Source organism: Pan paniscus, chromosome 2 (genome assembly GCF_029289425.2).
Source record: "Pan paniscus chromosome 2, NHGRI_mPanPan1-v2.0_pri, whole genome shotgun sequence".
Taxonomy (NCBI): Eukaryota; Metazoa; Chordata; class Mammalia; order Primates; family Hominidae; genus Pan; species Pan paniscus.
The window spans coordinates 99,891,411-99,910,648 of record NC_085926.1 but is presented as its reverse complement, the minus strand read 5'-3'; the positions used below and the strand labels follow the sequence as shown (position 1 = coordinate 99,910,648).

The following is a 19,238-nucleotide window of genomic DNA, read 5'->3' as shown; positions in this document are numbered from 1 at the left end:
CTGATAGAGCTAAAAACCACAGTATGAGAACTTTGTGAAGCACACACAAGCTTTAATAGCCAATTCCAACAGGAGGAAGAAAGGATGTCAGTGGTTGAAGATCAAATTACTGAAATAAACAGAGAAGACAAGATTAGAGAAAAAAAGAGTGAAAAGAAACAAACGAAGCCTCCAAGAAATATGGGACTCTGTGAAAAGACCAAATCTACGTTTGATTGGTGTACCTGAAAGTGATGGGGAGAATGGAACCAAGTTAGAAGACACTCTTCAGGATATTATCCAGGAGAATTTCCCCAACCTAGCAAGGCAGGCCAACATTCAAATTCAGGAAATATAGAGAACACCACAAAGATACTCCTCGAGAAGAGCAACCCCAAGAGACATAATTGTCAGATTCACCAAGGTTGAAATGAAGGAAAAAATGTTAAGGGCAGCCAGAGAGAAAAGTCCGGTTACCCACAAAAGGAAGCCCGTCAGACTAACAGCAGATCTCTCTGCAGAAACCCTAAAAGCCAGAAAAGAGTGGGGGCAAACATCCAACATTCTTAAAGGATTTTCACCGCAAAATTTCATATCCATCCAAACTAAGTTTCATAAGTGAAGGAGAAATAAAATCCTTTACAGACAAGCAAATGCTGAGAGATTTTGTCACCACCAGGCCTGCCTTACAAGAGCTCCTGAAGGAAGCACTGAACATGGAAAGGACAAGCAGTACCAGCCACTGAAAACACATGCCAAATTGTAAAGACCAGTGACACTATGAAGAAACTGCATCAATTAACAGGCAAAATAACCAGCTAACATCATAATGACAGGATCAAATTCACACATAACAATATTAACATTAAATGTAAATGGGCTGAATGCCTCCAATTAAAAGAAACAGACTGGCAAATTGGATAAAGAGTCAAGACCCGTTGGTGTGTTGCATTCAGGAGACCCATCTCACGTGCAAAGACACACATAGGCTCAAAATAAAAGGGTGGAGGAAGATCTACCAAGCAAATGGAAAGCAAAAAAAAAAAAAAAAAAAAAAAAAAAAAAAGCAGAGGTTGCAATCCTGGTCTCTGATAAAACAGACTTTAAACCAACAAAGATCAAAAGAAACAAAGAAGGGTATTACATAATGGTAAAGGGGTCAATTCAACAAAAAGAGCTAACTATCCTAAATATATATGCATCCATTACAGGAGCACCCAGATTCATAAAGCAAGTTCTTAGAGACCTACAAAGAGACTTAGAGTCCTACACAATAATAATGGGAGACTTTAACACCCCACTGTCAATATAGACAGATCAATGAGACAAACAATTAACAAGGATATCCAGGACTTGAACTCAGCTCTGGACCAAGCAGACCTAATAGACATCTACAGAACTCTCCACCCCAAATCAACAGAAAATACATTCTTCTCAGCACCACATTGCACTTATTCTAAAATTGACCAAATAATTGGAAGTAAAACACTCCTCAGCAAATGTAAAAGAACAGAAATTATAACAAAGTGTGTCTCAGACCGCAGTGCAATCAAATTAGAAATCAGGATTAAGAAACTCACTCAAAACCACACAACTACATGGAAACAGACCAACCTGCTCCTGAATGACTACTGAGTAAATAATGAAATGAAGGCAGAAATAAAGATGTTCTTTGAAACCAATGAGAACAAAGACACAATGTACCAGAATCTCTGGGACACATTTAAAGCAGTGTGTAGAGGGAAATTTATAGCACTAAATGTCCACAAGAGAAAGCAGGAAAGATTGACACCCTAACATCACAATTAAAAGAACTAGAGAAGCAAGAGCAAACAAATTCAAAAGCTAGCAGAAGACATGAAATAACTAAGATCAGAGCAGAACTGAAGGAGATAGCGACACAAAAACCCTTCAAAAAATCAATGAATCCAGGAGCTGGTTTTTTGAAAAGATCAACAAAATTGATAGACCGCTAGCAAGACTAATAAAGAAAAAGAGAGAGAAGAATCAAATAGACACAATACAAAATGATAAGAGGATATCACCACTGATCCCACAGAAATACAAACTACCATCAGAGAATACTATAAACATCTCTATGCAAATAAACTAGAAAATCTAAAAGAAATGGATAAATTCCTCGACACATACACCCTCCCAAGACTAAACCAGGAAGAAGTTGAATCTCTGAACAGACCAATAACAGGTTCTGAAATTGAGGCAGTAATTAATAGCCTACCAACCAAAAAAATCCAGGACCAGACGGATTCACAGCCAAATTCTATCAGAGGTACAAAGAGGAGCTGGCACCATTCCTTCTGAAACTATTCCAATCAATAGAAAAAGAGGGAATCCTCCCTAACTCATTTTATGAAGCCAGCATCATCATGATACCAAAGCCTGGCAAAGGTAAAACAAAAAAAAAGGGAATTTTAGGCCAGTATCCCTGATGAACATGGATGTAAAAGTCCTCAATAAAATACAGGCAAACCAAACCCAGCAGCACATCCAAAAGCTTATCCACCACAAACAAGTCGGCTTCATCCCTGGGATGCAAGGCTGGTTCAACATAGGTAAATCAATAAACATAATCTATCACATAAACAGAACCAAAGACAAAAACTGCATGATTATCTCAATAGATACAGAAAAGGCCTTTGACAAAATTCAACAGCCTTTCATGCTAAAAACTCTCAATAAACTAGGTATTCATGGAATGTATCTCAAAATAATAAGAGCTATTTATGACAAACCCACAGCCAATATCATACTGAATGGGCAAGAACTGGAAGCATTCCCTTTGAAAACCAGCACAAGACAAGGATGCCCTCTCTCATCACTCCTATTCAACATAGTATTGGAAGTTCTGGCCAGGGCAATCAAGCAAGAGAAAGAAATAAAGGGATCCAACCAAAATGCCCATCAATGATAGGCTGGATAAAGAATATGTGGCACATATACACCCTGGAATACTATGCAGCCATAAAAAAGGATGAGTTCATGTCCTTTGCAGAGACATGGATGAAGCTGGAAACCATCATTCTCAGCAAAACATCACAAGGACAGAAAACCAAACACCACGTTTTCACTCATAAGTGGGAGCTGAGCAATGAGAACACATGGACACAAGGAGGGGAACATCATACACCAGGGCCTGTCATAGGGTGGGGGGCTGGGGGAGGGATAGCATTAGGAGAAATACGTAATGTAAATGACGAGTTGATGGGTGCAGCAAAACAACTTGGCACATGTATACCTATGTAACAAACCTGCACGTTGTGCACATGTACCCTAGAACCTAAAGTATAATAAAAAATAAAAATAAAAACAAATTACTCGGGCATGGTGGACGTGCCTGTAATCCCAGCTACCCAGGGGGCTAAGGCAGGAGAATCACTTGAACCCAGGAGGCAGAGGTTGCAGTAAGCCAAGATCACGCCACTGCACTCCAGCCTGGGCAACAGAGCAAGACTCCATCTCCAAAAAATAAAAAAGAAATAATCTGAAAGTGTGAGCTGTGTGCACCCATTTTAGAGTAAGAAAGCCATTCGACCTCTAGAAGTAAGGTAAAAACCTAGAGATGAATCATAATTTAGTTTAGCTTAAACATTTGTAATGTAAGAAGTTTTATCTAACTCAAGTTTTTGAGTTCTTAAAGAGAGCCTGGAAGCCTAATACACTGTATATATATTTATTATATTTACTCTTTTAAACTATACTTACTCAGTGGTTTTTAGTATATTCAAAGAGTTGTGCAATCATTACTACTATCTAATTTCAGAACATTTTCATTACCCGAAAAAGAAACCCCACCCTCATTAAGTCACTTCCCTATTCTGGAAATTTCATATAAATGGAATCATACCATATTGGCTTTTTGTATCTGGCTTTTTTTCTAGGGTACTTTCTAGCTCTACAACTCTGGACAACAGGATCTAATAAAAAAGGAGAAGCCCATCTTGAAGACATCATCTTTCTTTTTCAGAAGTTCCTAAAAATACACTGTGAAATACTAAGAATGTAGAACTCATGGACTAAGATCTGGTCTAGGCTATAGACTCCCTAGCCCATTGGGAGGGATATTCCTCAAATTCCCCAGACTGATTACCATGTGGCCTAAGTCTGAAGATCACCCTAAAGACAGAGCATGGTATCATGGGAAATTCAAGAGCATCAGAGCCTCACAAACCCAAACCCTGGCACAGCCACTCACTAGCTTCAGGGTGACCTTCAGCAATCTTTTTTTTTTTTTTTTTCTAAGACAGGAAAAAGAATAATCTGAGGCCGAGGTGGGAGGATCACCTGAGGTAAGGAGTGTGAGACCAGCCCGGCCAACATGGCAAAACCCCATCTTTACTAAAAATACAAAAATTAAGCCAGGCGTGGTGTTGCACAGGCTGGAGTACAGTGGTGCAATCTCAATTCACTGCAACGTCCACCTCCCAGGTTCAAGCAATTCTCCTGCCTCAGCCTCTTGAGTAGCTGAGATTACAGGCATGCGCCACCATGCCTGGCTAATTTTTGTATTTTCAGTAGAGATGGGGTTTCACCATGTTGGCCAGGCTGGTCTTGAACTCCTGACCTCAGGTGATCCTCCCACCTCGGCCTCCCAAAGTGCTGGGATTACAGGTGTGAGCCACTGCGTCCAGACAACCTTGAGCAATCTATCTAACCTCTTTCATTTTTCACTTTCCTCTTCTGCAAAATGAGGATGACAGCAATACCTTCTTTGCTTGGTTGTTATGAAGACTGGAAAAAAAGATACACAAAGTACCTAATGCCTGGCAGAGACAGGGCCCTCAATAAATTATTATTATTATTATTATTATTATTATTACAATTACACAACTATTATTATTCTTCTTCTCTTAAATGCTTTTACTAATCACCCATGACAAGTGAACAAAGAACTATTCACCTGAACAAATAATTATGTTGGTCATGGTCTTTGCCTTCTCGGAAATGACAGACTATGGTAAATATAAAATATACCTCTTTTCGCAATCTAAGATTACCTGTCCCTGTTGTACTTTAATCTCACCACTTAATGTTGGAGAGGAATATAATGAAGAGTATGCTGTGTTCTTTGTGCACATGTTTAATCTACAATACTGGACTGGAAACTTGTGTCAGCTCAACTCTTCTACGAACAAGATGCCAAGACAAAATTAGTCATGCGGGAGATTTCTTGGGAGAAACGCCTGTGAAGGATTTGGGGAGGGGCAACCAGCATGGGCAGGGAGGGCCTTCAGACTAGGAGGGAAGGAGGAGGACTGGGTAGTAGGAGTCAGACGGCATTGCAGCACTGAGTCTGAGCCAGGCCGACCAGGAGGCCTCAAGCAAAGACTCCTCATTAGAGGAGTCCCATGCCAGCCAGAAATAGCCTGACCATGGTACCATACAACTACCACATTCAGTTACTCGCTAGAAGAATCCCCAGAAGTGTGTGACTTGGCAGCGTGAATGCAGGGGCAGAGCCAGAGGGTCCGCAGCTGGAAACTGTCAGCTAACTACCCTCCTCATGAGCTTCTCACGCAAGTGGATTTGAGCAGTGCATGCCCGCAGCCTCTAGAGAACTCCCTGAAGACAATAATTTTGTTGGTATTATTGCTTGTACCTAGTAAGTTCTCAACAATTGTTTGTCGAAAACTGAATACGTGATGGTTTTTAGCAACCAGCAGGAAGAACAACCCATTTGCTAAATCCAGGTGGATTAGGTCTCATAATTCCTGAAGAAAGAAAATGTCTTCCATCATTTGAAGTAAATGACAAGGCTCAGAAAATACTCCTGTGGCATAGCAGATCCCAGCCTCCAAACAATAGGTGGGTTGGGGGTGCTGAGGTGATGAGCTGACAGCAACAGAAAGAAGTGTCAGGCAAAAGTGGCCTGAATTAAACCCACCATTGACTTCATTATGCACTTAATTTCACTTGTATAGACATAGCCACAGGATGAAGTAACCAACAGTGGGTATGGCCTCAAAGGTAAAAGCAAGGTGGTACAAAAACTGCTTCTGAAACAGATACAGAGTGGGGAGAGCCTCAGGAGCTCGGGGTGGAGGGAAGATTTCAATCGTGGAGGTACACTTGCCCAAAGCAAGCACCCAGCAACTGGAAATCAGGTCACCGCAGCACTCACTGGAGGCTTGAAAAGGATAACTAACTCCAGTTTTCAAAGAATTAAAATAGCTATGGGTGAGGCAAGAGGAAGAAATGACTCACAAATCTGGAGGTAAAATGAGATCTCTGAGCTAATGACCACAAATAAAGGAGGGCAGAGAGAAGAAGCAGTGTTCTTGTCAAGTTCATTTCTCATTTTCATAATAGACAGCTATCTACTTCAATTAAAAATGATTTATTGAACACCTGCTATGCCCAAAATGAAAGAAGCAAGGTTTCAAAAACATTCACATGTCCAAGCAGCATGACTGAGCTCCTCCCAATGCCAGGTATATATGCTGGAATCTGCAGAAATGAAGAAAATCATTCCCAGTGACTACCCTAAATCCCACCAAGGAGACAAATCCAAAAAACAATTAAAATACAATAACATAGTACATTGTGAATCATGCAGTGATAGAGGCAGGTCTAAGTGTTATGAAAACACTCTAAGTAGGGCAATCATTTAACTCATCATTAAACCAGAATGCTTTGAAAGTAGAAGGGGGCATTATCAATAATTATACTGTGACAATGGGCATAAACTGGGACTGTTCCTGGACAAACCAGGATGAATATCATCCTAGTTGTAAGGAACAAAACTGGGGAGAGGCCAGGCATGGTAGCTAATGCCTGTAATCCCAGCACTTTAGAAGGCCAGGGTTGGGGGACTGCTTGAGCCCAGGAGTTTGAGACTAGCCTGGGCAACACGGTGAGACCCTGTCTCTATTATTTAAAAGAAATAATGTTTTTCTAAAGTGGGAAGAAAAGGATGAAGAGGAGAATTAAGGAGGAAGAAAACTGGAATTAAGAGGTCAAGTTGTTAAAGAGGAAAGGGATTAGATGGGCATGGCAGAGTAAGAAAAAGAAATAGCCCAAAGGAGTGACTAGAATTTGAAAGCTGAATCTCAAAAATAAAATCATTTGATTTTACTACTCTGAGGCTCAAGGTAGTTAAATGACAAAGCTGAGATTTGAACCCCTGCTTGTGAACTCCAAAGTCTGTATTATATAATGAGTAGCACAAGCACAATTAGTACTTAGAATGTCTAATTTCTAACTCAGTGCTACTTTTACTGCACTCTACAGAGTAAGTGAGCTTGTACTGGGTTGAAGAGCATCCCCCAAAATTTATGTCCACATGGAACCTCAGAATGTGACCTTGTTTGGTAATAAGATCTTGAAGATGTAATCAAGTTAGGATGAGGTCATGCTGGATTAGGGTGGGCCCCAATCCAATAACTGGTATTCTTATAAGAAGAAGAAAATGAGAACACAGACACACAATGAGAATGCCATGTGAAGAGACATAGAGACGCACAGGGAAGAATGCCCTATAAAGATGAGGGCAAAGATTGGAATAACATGTCTACAAGCCAAGATATGGCAAGGATTGCTGGCAACCACCAGAAGAAGCTAGGAAGATAGGAAGAGGCAAGAAAATATTCTGCCATTGAATCTTAGGAGGAAATATGGCCCTGCCACCTTTATTTCAGAATTCTAGCCTCCAGAGCTATGAGACAATAAATTTCTGTTGTTTAAGACACCAAGCTTACGGTACTTCATTCCAGCAGCCCTAGTAAACTACCATAGAGCTAGAGAAAAAAAGAGCAGGAGACAGAGCAGGAAGGGTGAGACAGAAGGGAGGTTTTAGGGAGGCCAGGAGCAAAGAAAAAGGTGATGTCACCAAGACCCCAAAAACCAAAAACTGTTTCTTTGATTCCATGATGACACCTCCCCTTATCTCCAACCTTACCATTCTCACCACTACTCTCTCTTGCTTTTAAGGATCCCATAAGATTGTTGGTCAGTTATACCCAAGTAAAAAGAAAACTGTAGTGAAAGCAAAGAAAGAGTTGACATGAGCTGCTGATAGGAATTAAACCCACACCACTGTGGATGTCAGCTATGAACAATGACTCACGGCTTTAACTAGGAAAGTTGATTTTGATAAATTGAGGATAGCTATGGTAATCTCTAATCACTAAAATAGTAAGACGGTGTGTAAGCATCAAGCTGATAGGAGGAGAAGTTGAATAATGAAAACATTAGATGAATATAAAACCAAAAGTTAAGAAAGAACAAAAGGGGAGCGAAGAAAACAAAGATTATCAGTGATTGCATCAAATAGAAATGAAATAAATGATTCAATTAAAAGAGAAATTATTGTATTATTAAAAAAAGAAAACAAAACATGCTATATACTTACTAGAGACATGTCTAAAATAAGAGGATATAGAAAAGTTGGAAATAAAAAGATAGAAAAAGATATGTCAAGCAAACACTAAAACATAAAACTATCTGTGATTCTCTCTGATACAGACCTCAGACAAATATTTAGGAACATATAGTGTATTCATTCATTTTCTGTTGCTTATAATGAAATACTTGAAACTTGATAATTTATCAAGAAAAGGAATTTATTTCTTGCAGTTCTTGAGACTGGGAAGCCCAAGGTCAAGGGGACATATCTGGTAAAAGCCTTCTTGTTGGTGAAGACTTTCTACACAATCCCAAGGTAGTGCAGAGCATCACACAGACAGGGGGCTGAGCATACTAAGATGCTAGCTCAGGTCTCTCTCTTATAAACCACAAGTTCCCCTCCAAGATAACCCATTAATCCATTAACTCATTAATTCATTAATCAATTAATCCATGAATGAATTAATCCATTCATGAGGGGAGAGTCCTCATGATCCAATCACATCTTAAAGGCTGCACCACTCAATATTCCTACATTAGGGATTAAATTGAGCATGAGTTTTGGAGGTGACAAATATTCAAACCGTAGCACATAGTTCATTTGGAAAGTGATCACAAGAAGCTCTAATAGGAGAACTGGGAAGGGGAAAGGGTGATAAAAGGAAGAGAAAGAAGCCAATGCCAGGTATTAGTGAGCAGGTTACCACAAAGGACACCTGGGAGTCAGTCCTGCTGAGGACCTCTGAGAGATAATACAGAATATCCCTCACAGTGGTCCCACCCAAGAGATGATGAAGCTGAGTTATTTATCCTCCAGTTTCCATCTGTCACTGGATGAGGACTGCTACTGGTGTTTCAACTTCCCAGAACCTTTAGCCTCCCTTCCCTGCACACGAACAAAGCTTACCAGAGAAAGCTCTCAAATGGAGTACTGGTGATGGCAGTAGGAAAACCATCAGTGTGCACAGCAATGGCAAGTGACAGGAAAATATGAGCAGAATATTAAGAGGGTCTACTACATAGTTAAAATAGATTTTAAGGGGAAAATCATTACTAGTGGTAAAGAGGGATATTTTACTTTTTAATTTATATAAATGTATGGGGTGCAAGTGCAATTTTATTGCATGCAGAGATTGCATAATGGTCAAGTCAGAGCTTTTAGGGCATCCATCACTCAAATAATGTACTTTGTACCCATTAAGTAATTTCTCATCCTCCACCTCTCTGTCATTCCTTTGCTCTTCTTAGTCTCCATTGTCTATCTCCCATTTTGCAGGTTGTCTGTTCACTCTGTTTCTTATTTTCTTTGCTCTGCAGAAGAGTTTTAGTTTCATTAAGTCCCGTTTGTCTATTTTTGTTTACTGTGCTTTTGAAGTCTTAGTCAGAAATTCTTTTTCTAGGCCAATGTCCAGAACAGTTTTCCCTAGATTTTCTTCTAGTATTTTTACAGTTTCAAGTCTTACAGTTAAGTCTTTAATCTTGAATCGCTTTTGTGTATTGTGAGAAATAGGCATCCAGTTTCATTCTTCTGTCTGTGGCAATCAGATTTTCCCCATGCCATTTACTGAAAAGGGTGCAAGAGGGATACTTTAAAAAGATAAAAGTTTCAGTCCATATATAACAAATATAATTCATATACCCTTAGTAACATAGCATCAAAATATATAAGGCAAAAAAATGACCGAACTAAAAGAGAAAATGGACAAATCCACCATCTTAGTAGAATCTTAGCAATATCTTACTAAAGATATTGAAGATCTGAACAGCACAACAAATAATTTGATTTAACTGACACACAGAGGACACCTAAGAACTTCAGAATACACATTCTTTTCAAGTATAAACAGATATTTACAAAAATTGAAAGCCATAAGCAAGTCTTACACATTTCTAAGTTTAATAGTATTCATAAAAATGTTTTCTAACCACAGTTCAAGTAAGGTAGAATTAATAACTAACAGATAAGTGAAAATCTCACCCACCTGGAAGTTTAAAATATACTTCAAAATAACCTACAGATTAGTGAAAAAAACATAATGGAAATTAGAAAGCATTTTGAACTAATGATAATGAAAATATGACACATTAAATTTATTATGTGTAATTAAAGTTGTGCTTAAAGAGAAATTTATAACCGTAAATGAATATTAGAAAAGGATTCAGACTTGACTACTTGCCAGCTGTGTCATCTTGAGTAAAATCGTATCTTCTGCTGAACTTCGTTTCCTTACTAACACAGCAGAGGTGCCAATAACTACTTCAGAGAGATTTTTTGTGAAGATAGGATGATTTCGAATGTAAAGCTTTTAACCCAGTAGAAGATCTATTAACCATTTGATAAATGTGACTATTCCCAGCCAAGGGTCCCTTCCAGGTTTAAGCAAGCTGTTGCATAGGAAGTCCAGAAGTTCCCAAGTTCTGCATTCAGTGACCTCTAGGATGAGAAAGTCAACACAATAAGCCTTCAGCCTCTGGATTTGAGCTCTTTACACTGTTGATTTGCAGATCAGGCTGTTGTGGGTATGCTGTGACATAGTGAAGAAACAGGGAAGAAAAGGAGGATGCCTCTCAGTAAGACCCGAGGCATTTCCGTCCACACCACTTAAACACACTCCATACCAGCACAAACACCAACATAAAGTAATAAGATTGTTTTGGTTACTTTGCAATGTTACTCTCCCCCCGACCTTCCCCACGTCCTTCCACACATTCCCTTAAGCTTTGAGGCCTTTTATAAGAACTTGGTGTCCTATGTTGCTTTCCTCTGCCCTCATTGTTCTATTGCTTTGTCCATCTTACTTGATTTTTTCTGATGAAACAGAGTAGGGAGTTTAAAGGGCCCTCAAGGATAATTTATCCCACCCATTCCTTTGACTTTTGTGTTTTGTCTTGTTTGTTTTTGAGTCGGAGTCTTACTCTGTCACCCAGGCTGGAGTGCACTGGCATGATCATGGCTCACTGCAGCCTCAAACCCCTAGGCCCAAGCAATCCTCCTGCCTCAACTTCCCAAACAGCTGGGCTTACAGGTGTGAGCTACTGTGCCTGGCCCATTCCTTTGATTTTTATATATGTGGGAAATGAATATCAGAAAGGTCAACTTGGCTCAAAGTCTTTGACAGAATGTAGTCTAGAATCCAGTTCCAAGTTCATTACCATTTCCTCAACTGCATGTTGCCTCTCCAGTAGCTCTCTGGTCTCTGAATTATCTTCTACAGAGAATAGAATTCCTACTTAATAGACATCTTTGACCCATGGTGTATTAGATTCCTATGGCTGCTCTAACAAACTGCTAATAGATTGGTGGCTTAAAACAGCACAAATATAGGCCGGGCGCGGTGGCTCACGCCTGTAATCCCAGCACTTTGGGAGGCCGAGGCGGGCGGATCACGAGGTCAGGAGATCGAGACCATCCTGGCTAACACGGTGAAACCCCGTCTCTACTAAAAATACAAAAAATTAGCCGGGCGTGGTAGCGGGCGCCTGTAGTCCCAGCTACTCGGGAGGCTGAGGCAGGAGAATGGCGTGAACCCGGGAGGCGGAGCTTGCAGTGAGCCGAGATCGCGCCACTGCACTCCAGCCTGGGCGACAGAGCGAGACTCCGTCTCAAAAAAAAAAAAAACAGCACAAATATATTTTCTTATAGTTCTGGACTCCAGAACTCTAAAATCAGTTTCACTGGAGTGAAATTAAGATGTAGGTAGAGCTCCCTGAAGTCTCAAGGAAAGAATCCCTTGCATTGCCTTTTCCTGTTTCTAGTAGCCACCTGCATTCTTTGGCTCTGGCCCTTTCCTCCATCCTCAAAGCCAGCAGCATAGCATGTTCTCTCTGTGACTCTGTTTCCTTCTGCTTCTGTCACATGGCCTTCTGTCTTCTGTCTTCTGTATTAAATCTCTCTTCACTTCCTTCTATTTATTTTATTTTATTTTATTTTATTTTATTTTATTTTGAGACAGAGTCTCGCTGGCTGGAATACAGTGGCATGATCTCAGCTCACTGCAACCTCCACCTCCCGGGTTCAAGCAATTTTCCTGCCTCAGCCTCCCAAGTAGCTGAGATTACAGGCACCCACCACCACACCAGGCTAATTTGTGTATTTTTAGTAGAGACGGGTTTTCATCGTGTTGGCCAGACTGGTCTCGAACTCCTGACCTCAGGTGATCTGCCCACCTCAACCTCCCAAAATGCTGGGATTACAGGCATGAGCCACCACACCCAACCTCCACTTCCTTCTTATAAGGACACATGTAAGTGCATTTAATGTTCACTCATATAATCTGGGATAATCTCCCCATCTCAAGATTTTTGACTTAATCACATCTACAAAATCTCTCTTGCCATGTAGGTTAACATTCACAGGTTCCAGGGATTAGGACCTGGATATCATGGGGAAGAGAGGGGAGAGGCCATTATTCAGCCTACTATACATGGTAACTGATTTAATGAAATGGATAGAAATGGCTTCCAAAATTATGACCTGCATAAAAGCACTCCAATACAAACTGAAAAGGTGGGGTTAAAGAAGTTGTCAGAGAAAACCTAATATCTGGAGTATAATGAAATGCTTAGAAAATATCTTTGATTTTGTTTGAATCCTAGCTCAACAAATCAACTATACAAATATATTTTTAAGACAAGCAGGGACATTTAAATGTAGACTGGATATACTAGAGGTTACCCAAGAATCACTGTTAATATTGTTAGATGTGATAATTATGGTTATGTAAGAAAATGTTTCTTTTTAAGAGGTGCATAATGAAGCATGTAGAGGTGTAATGACATGAGGTCATGAGAAAATTTGCTTTAAAATACTTCAGCAAAAAGTGAAATAAACCAGGCACAGAAAGACAAATACTATGTGATCTCATTTTTGTGTGGAATCTAACAAGTATTGAACTCATACAAGTAGAGAGTAGAATGGTGGTTACCAGAGAGTGGCTGGGAGAGGCAATAGGGAGCTGTTGATCAAAGGGTATAAAGTGTCAGACAGACAGGAGGAATAGGTTTTAAGATCTATTGCAGAGCAGGGTGACTATAGTCAACAATAATATGTATTTCAAAATAACAGAGTAAACTTCAAATGTCTCACCATAAAAAATGATACATAATTGAGGTGATGGATATGTTAATTTACTTGATTTAATCATTTCACATTTTATACATATATCAGAATACCACATTGTACCTCATAAATAGTTATAATTATGATTTGTCAATCAAAATAATATGAATAAAAAAGACCAGCAAAAATGTAGACTTAGTAATAAAGCAAGTATGGCAAAATATTACTAATTATTGAACATGGGTGACAGGAATTGCAAAGTTCCTTTCTCTGCTATTTTAATATTAAATTAAATATTTAAATTATTGATTTTATTTTAATAATTTTTTATCTCTATTGTTCTGTACATTTGAAACTTTTCAAGGGAAAATTAAAAGTATTAAAGCCTCCATTTTAGAATGTAAATTGCCTGTCCCAATCCCCAACACTCAGCATCTGACCAGTTGCTCTATAGGAAAGATAAATTGGAAGTTAGGAAACCTGCCTGCCAGAATCAAAGAGGAGTGATGAGCCTATGTGTTTAATGTCTGATGGGCTGAGTGCTTGGTAAACATTGCAAAAGAAATCTCAGGGTTTTGACAATAGATCCCCATAGGAACATGTTTGTATGTGGGTATTGATTATGTTTCTGTTTCTCAAACCCCTTTCTCCCTGTTTCTTTATGGGATTATAATATCCAACATAAGGCTCCTTTCCCCAGTGAGGTTGGAATATGAAGGGAATATGAAGGGAAATCAATATAATCCTGTCTTCTCACTGGCTTCCCAATCTATGACATATAATATCTGCACATCTTGACCAGACACACAAGACCCTTTGTGATCTGGACCCTCCCAAAGATGAAGATCAATTTGCTCCAAGAAGAAAATTAAGCTCCAGGAAATGGAGGATAAATACAAAGGAATGTGTGTTTAAACACCAGTCCAACAAAGAATTACATAACAAATAGGAATTTGGAGTCAGGCTTTGGATAATAGGATAGCAACTCTGTTTGCAGTTCTTAACACTCCCAGAGCCACTTCAAGGAACTACCCAGAATTTAATTGCAAATTCATACTCTGAATTGAAAGATAATTGATTAGGTGATTGGCATGGCATTAAGATAGATAGATAGACAGACAGACAGACAGACAGACAGACAGATAGATAGATAATCTAGATATATAGGGAAACCTTCTTTTCTAAACCAAACATCATGGTCTCTTCTTTTACAACAGGACATAATATCTCAAGTGGTAAGTGCCATAGAAACTTCAGGACACATGGATGTCATCGCAAATATTTTCCTCTCATCAATGGAACAAAACTATACAAATAGATATTTTAGTATAAAGTAAGGGGCCTCCCAGATTGCAAAACTGATTTTCTTGCTTGCAAAAATTGCTTTACTTCTCACTCCCATTCCCCATCAATCCATCACCTTACAACAAGCTTTTGCCTATTTTAAAAGCATAATTGGATTTGGGAGATAAAAGTTTATGCAATAAATAAATATATATACAAGATCCTATGTACATCCAAATTGTTTATTTGAAGTGATTATCCAACTGTCACTTATTCCAAGTGCTTGGCTTATTCCCAGAACTCCTCTTTAGTTGGGCAAGCACTATGTCTTCCGTACTTGCACTTTATTTCTTCTTGCTCAAAGTAAACTGATGTAAAGTTAAGATTTTATTAAGGTACTTGGATTGTTTTCCCTCTTCTCTGAACAACTATATATTCATTATCTACTACTTTCAACTAGAAATTATTATACATTGACCTCAATTATTCTCTATTTCCCTTGAGATTTTTCTCTTTTTTAAAATAATTTCAACTTTTATTTTAGATTCAGGGTGTACACGTGCAGATTCGTTACCTGGGTATATTGTGTCATGCTGAGGTTTGGGGTACTATTGATTCAGTCACCCAAATACCAAGCACAATACTCAGTTTTTCAGCCCTTGCCCTCCTCCTTTACTCCCCCAAGACTTTTTTCAATTTTTTTTTTTTTTTTTTTTTTGAGACGGAGTCTCGCTCTGTCGCCCAGGCTGGAGTGCAGTGGCGCGATCTCGGCTCACTGCAAGCTCCGCCTCCCGGGTTCACGCCATTCTCCTGCCTCAGCCTCCCGAGTAGCTGGGACTACAGGCGCCCGCTACCACGCCCGGCTAATTTTTTGTATTTTTAGTAGAGACGGGGTTTCACCGTGTTAGCCAGGATGGTCTCGATCTCCTGACCTCGTGATCCGCCCGCCTCGGCCTCCCAAAGTGCTGGGATTACAGGCGTGAGCCACCGCGCCCGGCCTCAATTTTTTTTTTAAGACTAGTCAAGTGCAGCAGTGAGAAGCCAGGAAATAGCAGAACAAGGAGTTTGATCTGTAACTGACTGTGAACAGTGTAGATAACTCACTCCCTTTGGACCAGCTCCAAGACTTTTCTTTACAAAATAAACAAACAAAAAGTATGTTTCTGAAGGATGTTGAATTTGGCGATGATTTCTTGGATACTATACCAAAAATACAGACAACAAAAGAAGAAATAGATAAATTGGACTCCATCAAAATTAAAAACTTTCATGCATCAAGGCATACTATCAAGAGATTAAAAAGACAACCCACAGGATGGGAGAAAACATTCGTAAGTCATATATCTGACTACAGATTAATATCCAGAATATATAAAGAACTCCTACAACTCTGCAATGAAAATAAAAACAATCCAATTCAGGAAGGAACAAAGGATTTGAATAAACATTTCTCCAAAGAAGACACACAAATGGCCAACAAGCACATAAAACGATGTCAATATCCCTAGTCATTAGGGAAATGCAAGTCAAAACCACAATGAGATATTACTTTACATCCATTAGGATGGTGATTTTTTATGGAAAATACTGCAAGAAGTGCATTTACTAAAATACAAGCTGTGTTGGCAAGGATGTGTAGAAACTGGAACTCATGTGCATCACTGGTGGGAAAGTAAAATGGCACAGCCACTATGGAAAATGTACGACGTTTCCTCAAAAAGTTAAAAATAAAATTACCATATGATCCAGCAATTCCACTTGCAGGTTTATGCCCAAAAAAATTGAAAGCAGGGACTCAGATACTTGTATACCCATATTCATAGCAGCACTATTCACAATAGCCAAAAGTTAGAAAAAACCTAAGTGTCTATCATCAGATAAATGGATAAACAAATGTGGCAAACACATACAATAGAATACGAGCCTTAAAAAGGAAGGAAATTCTGGCCTGGTGCAGTGAAATCCCAGCAATTTGGGAGGCCGAGGCGGGCAGATCGCTTGAGCTCAGGAGTTCGAGACCAGCCTGGGCAAGATGGTGAAACCCCGTCTCTACCAAAAATACAAAAAATTAGCCAGGCATGGTGGCACATGCCTGTAGTCCCAGCTACTCAGGAGGCTGAGGTGGGAGGATCACCTGAGCTTGGGAAGTTGAGGCTGCATTGAGCCAAGATCATGTCACTGCACTCCAGCCTGAGTGACAGAGTAAGACCCCATCTCAACAAAAAGGAAATTCTGATACATGCTGCAACATGGATAAACTTTAAAAACATTATGCTAGGTGAAATAAGCCATACACAAAAAAACAAATATTGTATTATTCCACTAATAAGAAATACCTAGAACAGGCAAATTCATGGAGACAGAAAGCGTTACCAGGTGCTATGAGAAGAATGAAGACATTATGTAATGGGTACAGAGTTTCTGTTTGTGATAATAAAAAATTTCTGGAAATGGATAGTGATGGTTACACAACACTGTAAATGTACTTAATGCCACTGAACTGTACAATTAAATCATTAAAATAATCATTTCTGTGTTATGTAAATTTTACCATGATTTAAAAAATAATTTTTAAAAGTATATTTCTTAAGGACTTGGCTAGCCAGCAACAACTCTAGTATTCTACACAAAGCCTAGGAATGACAGGCACACAGTGGGTATTTTAAATATATTTGCTCAATAATTGATCAGCTGGTATGTTTCTTGGTTGCCAGGATCATTATTTACATGAACAGGGAAGGGAATGGAAGACAAGCAAAGAAAAGAATATTAGTATCTACTATGTCCCAAACACTGTTAGAGGCTTAAGATACTCTAATTCACTTAATCCTTAAAGACATAAAATTCAAAAAGAACTTCACATCATGATCAGGACTTCAACTGGGTATCCTGCTTTGTTCACTTACTGTCAGTATTTTTACATGTCATGTCATCTTCATGTTTATCAAGAAGTCAACATGTGATATGATTTTGAGTAGATGTGGGTCAGATAGATGTCAGGTAGCTTCTGTAGGGCAAGCTGAAGCCCGTTGGTGACTACAACCACAGGGTTGACCCTGAGGTCCCATGAGACAGCTCTACAACACTGGACTTGGGACTCTCTTCAAAGATACCCTACTGGCACTAGACAGGTGAGCAATGGGGGAGATTCCTCATCAGTGGAGCCCCAAGTACGTTTAACTGTTCACTTTTATAGTCAAGATTTCTCCCTGGCCTCCAGCCCTTCTTTTGGAGGTTGGGGTCTAGGGGGAAGAAGGAACAATGAGGACTTATCAAAGGTAGATGCTTGGTTGGGAAAAACTGCTGCTGAGCCTATATTTATATTAGATTTGGAAATATGAAAATAAATGCCCACATTTTTGGGGTTTTGTTTGTCTAGCATAGTGGGAAAAACCCAAACTGCCTTTCGGCTGTTCTTCTGACTGTATGATTCCAGTTTCTGTGACTTTTACCTATAAGTCAACTTGAAATGAAAACAAAGGCATTGGAAAGAGGCCCAAAGGACTTGAGGTCAAATCCCAGCTCCACGACTTACCAGGTATATGATCTTAGCAAGTTATTTAAGGTTTTTTTGTTGTTGTTATTGTTGTTGTTGTTTTGAGACACAGTCTCGCTCTGTCACCAGGCTGGACTGCAGTGGCGCAATCTCTGCTCACTGCAACCTCTGACTCCCTGGTTCAAGCGATTCTCCTGCCTCAGCCTCTCGAGTAGCTGGGATTACAGGCATGCGCCACCATGACAAGCTAATTTTGGGACTTTCAGTAGAGATGGTGTTTCACCATGTTGGCCAGGATGGTCTTGATCTCCTGACCTTGTGATCCGCCTGCACTGGCCTCCCAAAGTGCTGGGATTACAGGCATAAGCCACCGCGCCTGGCCGTTATTTCATGCCTTTAGATACCAATTTTATCATCTATAAAATGGCAGCTTGCCATCATGTAGCGCCATGTAGCACAGTCCTAGAAGCAACCTGCCTAGATACAAATTCTGGCTCTCCCACCTACCAGCTGTGAGATCTTGATCAACCTTCTTACTCTTTCTAGGCCTTAGTTTCCTAAGCTAAAAAATGAGGATAATAAAAATATTTAACTAATGTGTTTAATGAGGATTAAATGAGTTAATGCTTGTGAAGCCCTTAGAATGAAATCTGGTACCTAAGAGGAGCTGAATAAAAATTAACTTTTAATATTATCATATCGGTGTTTAACTTTCTCTTTTAAAAAAGATAGCCCCAGAGATTTAAAAACATTCGAGAAATATGACCTTCCATAAAGCTTGCTTCCAGTCCAGTGACTGCATGTTTTAAACACAAGCAATACACCACAGTTTTGCTTTAGATGGTTGGAGCTATATAATAGAAAATGTAAAAATTTAATGTAAATTCTTTAGTAGAAACTTTAAAGGAGGAATAATTTTCTATGGTGCTGATTATCCAGAAATCCTTGGAGCACTCCTGCTGCCAAATAGAACAAAAAATAAGCTTTGAAAACACACAGCTTAAATGCCTTAATTCTTTGGAAAGTTTCTCTTTATTTAATTCCCAAGCTCCAATAATA

General features: G+C 39.4%; 1 long non-coding RNA gene across 1 annotated transcript in view; it reads right to left on the bottom strand.

The window, feature by feature from the left end:
• Window positions 1–19,238, bottom strand: part of LOC130541340 (uncharacterized) — a 57,717-nt gene that overhangs the window by 27,653 nt on the left and 10,826 nt on the right. Inside the window, exon 2 of the long non-coding RNA XR_008955384.1 lies at window positions 9,804–9,904. This is a non-coding gene — a long non-coding RNA (uncharacterized LOC130541340). The remainder of the gene's footprint in view (window positions 1–9,803; window positions 9,905–19,238) is intronic.